The sequence below is a fragment of the Eubalaena glacialis genome, chromosome 1, assembly GCF_028564815.1.
Source record: "Eubalaena glacialis isolate mEubGla1 chromosome 1, mEubGla1.1.hap2.+ XY, whole genome shotgun sequence".
NCBI classification, from domain to species: Eukaryota; Metazoa; Chordata; class Mammalia; order Artiodactyla; family Balaenidae; genus Eubalaena; species Eubalaena glacialis.
In genome coordinates, this window is record NC_083716.1 from 87,574,571 (window position 1) to 87,584,171 (window position 9,601).

Here is a 9,601-nt window from a genome sequence, read left to right on the forward strand (position 1 = left end):
CTTTCATAATTGAGATTTTATTGATTGTTTTGAGGATCAGTACATGGACATTTCAATTTGTACACAATTCTTAACATACATACCAAAAACCTAAAAAATCATGTAGTTGTGATTCTTTTCTGAACAGTTATTCCAGTGACTTTCCAGCTTAAAATTTGGGGGCAAATTTTCCTTCACAGGATATCAAGTACCAATATCTTCAAATATTGATATGCTGTTACATCGTAAGTCCCACTAATTCACAATTTAATATCATATACACTACATACTCAAATTGTCAATCGTTCACAGCACATTAACAGTTACTAGAAGAACTGGACTACCACGACCAAAGATGTTACAGAGTGCACAAAATTCTGCCCAGGAGAGCCAAGATCAAGGGGTGAGTGGTTTGCTTTAGGAAACAATTCTACCCAAAACAACGTGGGAAGAGAAGTAATTTAAAGTGTTTAAGACATTAAATGCACAACTGACTCCAAACTGCCATTTAGTATGCTTTGTATTATAGGATATAAAAGCTACCGCCCATCTATGGAATGTTAAGCTGACACCCAAGACAATCAAAGCCTCCCATATTCAATATCCCACTATTTTCTGGTTGTACCAAAAAATAAACAACCAGCAAATGGTTTCACCTCTTTAAAAAAAGCATTTACACTTAAAAAATGGGATGAGGTGGGATTCCTTCCTTTTTAAAAATGTTTCTAGAGCTACTAAAAAACTTGCATTTACAAAATAGTTGATAAAAATATTCCCCTGGATTGTACAAGAAGGGAAACAGGGACCACTGATAGGACCGGGTGTGTGATATTCATCAGACTTGGCTTCTTTCTCTCCTGCTTCATCAGAAGCTGGGCTCTCTTCGTTTTTAGTTTTTCCGTTTTCTGCAGGTAAGTCTTCTTTAGTCTCCTGGTTAGCCACTTCAGCCTGTTTTCCCTTTGCTCCTCTTTTCCCTTTTGTTTGCACCTTTTTTGTCGGAAGATTTATCCTTTCCTGCCGCCTTTTTTGGCTTCGTTTCCACTTGTGCAGGAGCCGGGTTAGCTGACAACCTCGCCGATCTCCTCTCGGGCTTCTCCTTCGGAGCTGACCTTCCTCCTGGGCATCGCGGCGGCGGGGCGGGCGCGTGCCGGGGGCCCGGGAGCCGCGCCGAGAGCCCGCGAAGCTGGGCTGCCCGGCCCCTGCCGTTCCTCCCGCCGCCCGAGCTGCTGGGAGCCGCGCTCTACGGTGATTTCATTCTTGTTTTAGATCTGGTTTTTTTTGATCTGAATTCCCATGAGACGTCATTTCCTTTTAGCATGAAGGAGTACTTCCTTTAGCATTTGCTTCGGGGTGGATTTGGTGGGAAAGAATTATCTCAGCTTTTGTTTACTGAGAATTTTACTGAGAAATTTCATTTCACCTTAGTTTTTGCAAAATATTTTCACTGGATATAGATTTCTAGGTGGACTGCGTTTTACTTGGAGCACTCTAAAGATGTTTTTCATTCTCTAGTTTTCTCTCCCCTTATGCTTCTGATGAGAATGTGGCTGTGATTTTTATCTTTGATCCGCTGCATGCAATGTGCCATTTTTCTCTGGATCCTCTTGCTACTTTTCACATTTCTTCTCTTCATTTCTATCTGCATAAATTTGGCCCAATGTCAGCCATTTGTATACTCACATATATTTTTGAATCTGTAAATTACATGTGTTTTAGTGTCATGGAAAAAAAAATTTGCAGGATTTTTTTCCTCCTTGTTGCTTTTGAATAGTTTACAAGAGGAGAAGGGGAAAGACACTGACTTAGACAACCATTGCATCATTAATTTTCTCTAGTTGAAGACATCTGAAAATATTATTTATAATTCCTTTTTTTTTTTTTCCGAATTGCTATTTTGTTTTAGGATAGGGCAAGTCATTTACCTGACTTGTGCCTCAATATCTTCCTAATGGTATGATAATGATTATCACCTAAATAAAGTTTAGTGGAGATGAATGTCTGAAATATGTAAAGTGTTTTTGTATATGTGAATAAAACTTTTACATAGAATTGAAAGATATTTTAGCAATTTTGGTCTGCCTATAGATGTAATTACTCATTCTATATTCTGGCCTAAACACAGCAAGTGGGGAAAATGTGAGGAACCATATGTGACAAATACCGCCCATTATGATTCTCACCTCTTCAGACCTCAGGCAGGGAGATGCTGTACAGTCTGTACCAGGCTAGTTCTAAATCCCTTCTCCACACATCCGTCTCCTTTAAAGGTAAAACACAAATGCACTAGTCAGCTATCATTCTTAAAATGGGGCCCTTACTGAATAGACCTCTCATGGCAACATACCTCCTGCAAAGATATAGAAATGAATAAAGCTTTACAAGGCTATGTTTTGCTAAAATATTTTCTACTGCGTGTTTTTCCTGTCATACCTGTAATTGCTGCCCGTAGGAGAAAGAAATATTATGAGCAGCATGGAGAAATTCTGCCCTGCAATAGCAATGGTCATGAATGTTTTTGTAAAGATTGAATCAGGCTTTCAGAGTTACAATACACACGGGTACAGCCAGAATAGTTCAGAAAGAATTATTAATTAAGAATAATTTCTCATGCTTCTGTACAGTATGACTATACTCCTGGTGGGCTGTCAATTCTTCAAAACTTTTTATGTTGATACAATTTTAGCATTTTTTTCACAAGACTTTAATAAATTTATTAAAGATTTTTTTCTGATATTTTTACATTGTACTGTACCTGTTGAGATTATCATATGGTTGTTTTCCTGGACCAATTGAAGTGATGATTTAATAGACTGCCTAATATTAAACTACACTTGAATTCTTTTAATGTACCATTGAATTTTATTTCTTAGCATTTTATTTATGATCACCCTATCTATATTCATAGTAAAATTTATCTCTAGAAGAATTTTCCAAACTGTTTCATAAACAGTTTCACAATGGGTTCCTGAAATCAAATTAAGCTTGGGGAATTCTGTGTGCTGAACCAACCATGGAGATTCAATAGTATACATAAAATATTAAGCACAGTGAAGTGCAATCCCACAAAGACCAGCAGGGAAAGAAAAATTTGCTCAACTTTTCCCCCAATCTTTCATAGATTTTTCTCCGCTTAAATTTTCAGCTTTATCTTGAGCCAATTTTGCTAATTCATATTTTTAAGAATATATTCATTTCCTTGAAAGCTTTTATCTTATTAGAATAAATAATATATCCTTAAACATTTTTAATGATCATTCTCACAGTTACGGCTTCTCTGTTATTCTTATTTATTTATATATTTATTTATTTATTTATTTTATTTTTGGCTGTGTTGGATCTTCGTTGCTGTGTGCAGGCTTTCTCTAGTTGAGATGAGCGGGGGCTACTCTTTGTTGCGGTGCGTGGGCTTCTCATTGTCGTGGCTTCTCTTATTGTGGAGCACGGGCTCTAGGCACGCAGGCTTCAGTAGTTGTGGCACGTGGGCTCAGTAGTTGTGGCGCACAGGCTTAGTTGCTCCACGGCATGTGGGATCTTCCCGGGCCAGGGCTCGAACCCTTGTCCCTTGCATTGGCAGGCAGATTCCCAACCACTGCACCACCAGGGAAGCCCTTCTCTGCTATTCTTAATTCTATTAATTATATTTTTCTTCAGTTAAAATTAAAATTTCCATAACGTTTTCTAAAATATTGATTTTTCACCCAGAATACTAGGTCCTGAATATAGTTTTCAATTTTACTGTTTTTTTTTTAGGCTGCACCCACACTGCCTGCATTGGGAGCACGGAGTCTTAACCACTGGACTGCCAGGGAAGTCCATCAATTTTACTGCTTTTGTTTACAAATGAATTGATTTCTCATCTTATCTTTATTGACAAGTTTTTTCCCTATTATCTTCATGTTAATTATCCTTTTCCAATTATTTTGGATAGTATGGGTGGTTCACTCATTCTGTCATTATCACTCTGTTTGCTTTTTTAAAGAATGAAAGCATTTAAGGCTATAAATTTGTCTATGAGTACAGGCTCTGGCTGCACCAAAATCAATGGTAATAGCTTGAGTATAAATATTAAATTTCACAATTAATAAAAGTGCTCTCTCTCTGTTTTTACAAGCATTTTAGTGTGTTTGTGAGACAGGTTGCACAGGGCTCGCCAGTTAGATGCCATTTTAAAGTGGAAGTTGTCTGCATTCACAATTGATGTTGCCTCTTCTTTGAATGGTTTCCAAAAATGGCAAGGATGCCGTGTTATCATCATTCCTGTGTTTTGGGCTCTCTGAGGGCATCATGGTGGAAGATGCCAACATGAGAGAAACGCACTGCTTCATTCCATCAGGAAATTCAGTCTCATAAAAAATACCCACAACTGGGCTTCCCTGGTGGCGCAGTGGTTGAGAATCTGCCTGCCAACGCAGGGGACATGGGTTCGAGCCCTGGTCCGGGAAGATCCCACATGCCGCGGAGCAACTAGGCCCGTGAGCCACAACTACTGAGCCTGCGCGTCTGGAGCCTGTGCTCCACGACAAGAGAGGCCGCGGTAGTGAGAGGCCCGCGCACCGCGATGAAGAGTGGCCCCCGCTCGCCGCAACTAGAGAAAGCCTTCGCACAGAAATGAAGACCCAACACAGCCAAAAATAAATAAATAAATAAATTAATTAATTATTTAAAAAAATACCCACAACTATATATTTCAGTCATCTATAATATTAAATAGACATGAGCAATAAACTACCAAAGTCTCCAGTTCAATCTCAAAATATATTTCTTTTATTTTTTACATAAAATGAAATAAATGTAGTATTGCTCTTCTTTGCATTTAGGTAGCTGTGATAGTTATTTTATGTCTCAACTTGACTGGACCATGGGGCCCAGATAGTGGTCAGATATTTTTCTGGGTGTTTCTGGGAGGGTATTTTTGGACAAAATTAACATTTAGATTGGGAGACTAAGCAGATTGCCCTCCATAATGGGGGTGGGCCTCATCCAATCAGTTGAAGGTGTTAATAGAAGTAAGACTGACCTCCCTGAGCAAGAAGGAATTCTGCCAGCAGATGGCCTTCAGACTTGAACTGCAGCATCATCTCTTCTTTGGGTCTCCAGCCTGCTCACCCACTCTGCAGATTTTAGACTTGTCACCTCCATAATTGCATGAACCAGTTCCTTAAAATAAATCTCTTATCTATCCATCTACGTATCTATCTTGCTAATCTCCTATTGGTTCTGTTCTTCTGGAGAACTCTGACTAATACAGTAGTGAACAGTTAATCTCTTAGACTTACAGGATTTCAGAGCTGAAAGGAACCTTAGAGATCATCTAGTTCCACAAGTAATCATCAAAGGATTCTAATAAAGCACACCTCAATGCTTGATGCTGTATGAAGCCCTTCATAAATCATCACACAGATCCAGCTCTTGCTGCCAAGTGATTTAAGAAGTAATGCAGGCAGCACTGAAGTACATAAACAACACTGGGAAAATATAAAACCACCACAACATGAGCAACACAAGACTAATTTTATCACTTTCTGCTTTCAAAATATTTAAGTGGCACTCATTTGTTTACAGAAAATATCAAATTCCCTAACATGAAGCTTAAGCCACTAAAGAATTTAACCCCCATATAGCTTATCTAACTCACCCCCTGACCTTTCCCTCTATACATCTGTGTGCAGTGTCCAATGCCCTGGCAGTCCATGGTCTTCCCCAGGTTTTTCCCTTTGTCCCAAACTCCCGTTAATTCTTTATGGCCAAATTCAGAGCCTCCACCCCGCTACGTTGCAGTGCTGTCCTGCCACTCCGAAGCAAAGCATGACTGAGCTACTCTGGTACTTGCCAAACGGTACAGATAGTGTCAAGATGGCATCTCCCCCTTTAGCTTGGGAGCATCTTGAAGTACAGACCACATCTTATTCATCTTCCTACCCCTGTTGCCCAGTGTCAAAGAAAGCTCTGCACATGTTTGTTTAATAAACAGAGAATCTACACATAAACAAACATAAGCCTTTAATCCTTATTGGCTGTTGTTTTAGTAGCAGTGGTTGTGATTGTTGCTTCCTACGTGCCAAGTTTTTGCACAAAACGCCTCTCTCACTGGAGAAGGGCAGACTTGGAGATCAATGAAGGTGGCATCCCTGGCAGTCGATGAAGGCTGGGGTACACTATTTCATGTAAGAATGCACCTCTTTCTAAGGAGAAGGCCCAAAATGAAGACACTTGGGGCAAATCTACAGTGGGTCAAAGTCATCAATTCCTGGTCAGTAGCTACGGGATAAGAAATACTGAAAGGAGCTGGGTTATGTCTTCAGGCGATACAGTGATCTCTGCTTTGGGATATAGCAGACTTTTTAACAAGGTAAAAATGGGTGATGATTATTGATTTTAATTCTAACAATAATACGTGGGAGTTGAGCTATATAGGGTCTTTGCAATAAAAGGTGAAGTGTGGCCTCATGGACAAGACCTGTCACATGATTCCTGCATCACAAAGGATCAGAGGAGACATCCCTTAGCAACGTGATCCCGGACCACAGCCAGTAGAGCAGTCTATGAGGCCACAGGAATACTGAGTGTCTTTAGAAAGGGATCAAGGTGAAGTGATGGGGATTTTGGAGTATCAAATGCTAGCTAACAATGGAATTCTTTTGATGCATTAACAGTTCATTGGGGGTACCATACCCAAGACAAGTAGCAGACCACATGTGTACAGGGAAGGGAATCATGACAGTAAGTGATGGCCCCCAAAAGATGGAGGAGGAAGTGGGCGTCCTGTATGTGGGTTACAGATTGTAATGCACAATCACTGAGGTTATGAGCTCTTGGGAATTCTTGCCAGGCTGTGCAACAGGATGGATAGATCACCCACATATCTGGGTAGGTGCTCAAGATAAGAGAAGCATCATAAACCATCGCAAGGAAGCCAGCTCCTTTAAGTCGCAGGTGCCTTGGCAGAAGGGCTATTCTTTTTTTTGGCCACTCAGTGCCTCTTGTGGGATCTTAGTTCCCTGACCAGGGATCGAACCCAGGCCCTCGGCAGTGAAAGGGCGCAGTCCTAAACACTGGACCGCCAGCTGATTCCCCAGAAGGGCTATTCTTAAACAAATAAAACCACACATGACTATTATTTGCAAGAAAAGGAGATTAAATTCAGATCTTTCACATGGAAGGAATTAGAATAGCTTTGTTTTGAAAAGGAAAGGCTGGTATCACTCCAAATTAGCTACCTAGAGATCATATATTTCCCAGTCAGCTTTCTCTTCTGTTCTCCACCCAAACCCAAAACAAAACAAAAAACTCAAGCCTTTTTTAAATTGAAGTATAGTTAATTTACAATGTTGTGTTAGTTCCAAGCATACAGCAAAGTGATTCAGTTATACATATATATATTTTTTTTTTTTCAGATTCTTTTCCACTATAGATTATTACAAGATATTGAAGATAGTTCCCTGTGCTATACAGTAGGTCCCTGTTGTTTATCTATTTTATATACAGTAGTGTGTATATGTTGATCCCAAACTCAATTTATCTACCCGCCCCCATCCCCTTTGGTAACCATAAGTTTGTTTTCTGTGTCTGTGAGTCTATTTCTGTTTTGTAAGTAAGTTCATTTGTACTATTTTCTGGCTTCCACATGTAAGTGATATCACATGGTATTTGTCTTTCTCTGTCTGACTTAACTTCACTTAGTATGATAATCTCTAGGTCCATCCATGTTGCTACAGATGGCATTATTTCATCTTTTTTATGGCTGAGTAATATTCCACTATGTATATGTACCACACCTTCTTTATCCCTTCCTTTGTTGATGGGCATTTAGGTTGCTTCCACATCTTGGCTATTATAAACAGTGCTGCAATGAACATAGGGGTGCAATTAAATGAGTCTTTAAATCAATTGCTTCACAATTGCTCCTTAATTAGCCATCTGATCAGATTCTCAATCTTTAGCACCAAGAGAATTTTTGTTTTGCTTATTCCAAACCTTGGAATCCCAGAGTTGGGCAGAATAGGGAGAAGATGTAGGCCAGATCAAACTAAGAAATGAAGGGGAAAAACAGCTTCCCCAGATTGCTGTCTTGTTTTCAGGGATTTGGACGGTCAGGCCAACCTCATTGAGATGGAAAGGAAGATGGGGAGCCACATTTAACATGCTCAATGTCTGTGGATAGTTTCAGATGCTTCTGCCTGGCAAGGCGAGTGTAGAGTGCCCTCTTTATGAATAAATTACAGAGCAGTTACCGCCAAGGGAGGGAGTGTTCCCTCTACCATGCTGAGCTCCGCAGGGGCTCAGAAGCCACCCGGCCACAGTGTGGGAGTGGGTCTCAGAGAGCACAGCCTTCCAACCCAACACCATCGGCAATTGCCTGGGTCGGGGAGTCAGTGGGAGGGCTTGATCCCAATACTCACGCTGCAATGCTGCTTTGGTTGCTATCACACAAAGTGATGTAAATTGGCAAATAATCTCTTCTGAGCTTCTGTGCCTTCAGAAATTCCAGTTTTCCCTGCTGCTGGCTTTAGAGCCAAGTTTTCCCTCCGCTTCTTGCAACACTGCTGAGAAACTGAATGGACAAACGGACAGCAGCCAGACCACACGTAAAACAATAAAACTCTGACCCAGAACCTGCAGCAACCTGCCCAGGAAACCAACCCCTGTATCTACAATAACCAGGCTAGGAGGCCAGCTGGCTACCAGGCAGACGTGTTAGGAAGCCAGACTACTGTCTCTAGTCACAGTCGAGGAAGCTAAACAATAACCTCTGTAACAATTGGCCCCAAATGGCCAGGGCTTGATTAATAACAGCTTCCCTAATTTTTGTCCCTGCTTCCAACCAGAGAAATCTAACCAATCAGAAGAAGCCAGATATGCTCCCCTAACCAATCACATTGGACGCTCTAGTTACCCCGCCTCCAGCTTCTCCAGGCCAAGAGCCTCCAGTCACACCTGGAACCTTCCTTTGTTCCACTGTGAAGCTTTCCCTCTCCTCTGTCGGCCCTTCAGCGTCTCCCAGTGATGGTGTCTGACTCCTTCGCTCCAGCAAGCTCTGAATACAAACAGCCTTCACTTTTCCATCCGGTGGGTCTCCATTCATCGCCACCCTGCTGTTCAGACCCAGCAGCTTTAATCTTCAGCCTCCAGCTCTCAGCTCCAGATTTTGCCTTCTTAGCTATTCTCTTGGCATGCTCCTGAGAGTGAACAATAAATAGCTTAATTTGTTTAAAAGGGGGGAGTTAGGGCAAGACGATTGGTTTTGGAAAATTCTTTAGACATATGAGAAGACAAGATAGTATTCTCATCTTTGAAAAACAGTTTTTCTTGTGAGGCATAGCAGCAAGGTATAGGTAGTACAGGTATAGATGTAGATTTTTTTTCTCTATTTGGTATAAAGGATGAGGTGAAGGGGAAAGAATTTTATCCCCTGTTAGGCAATAAGCGAATGAGAAAAGTGGAAAGAAAAGGAAAACCAGTAGCTGACAACTCTAACCACAGGAATAATATTTCTCCTTGAAAATTAGCCACACATCAGCTGACGTGTGTGTGCATTTATAAACTACACACACACACACACACACACACACACACACACACACACACAGATTCTATTTTAACGTCTAGCAATACATCTTTTACT

General features: G+C 40.8%; 1 pseudogene; it reads right to left on the minus strand.

Moving 5' to 3' along the window:
• Positions 1–396: 396 nt before the first annotated feature.
• On the minus strand, positions 397–9,061 carry LOC133091306 (uncharacterized; annotated as a pseudogene).
• Between the last annotated feature and the right edge of the window lie 540 nt (positions 9,062–9,601).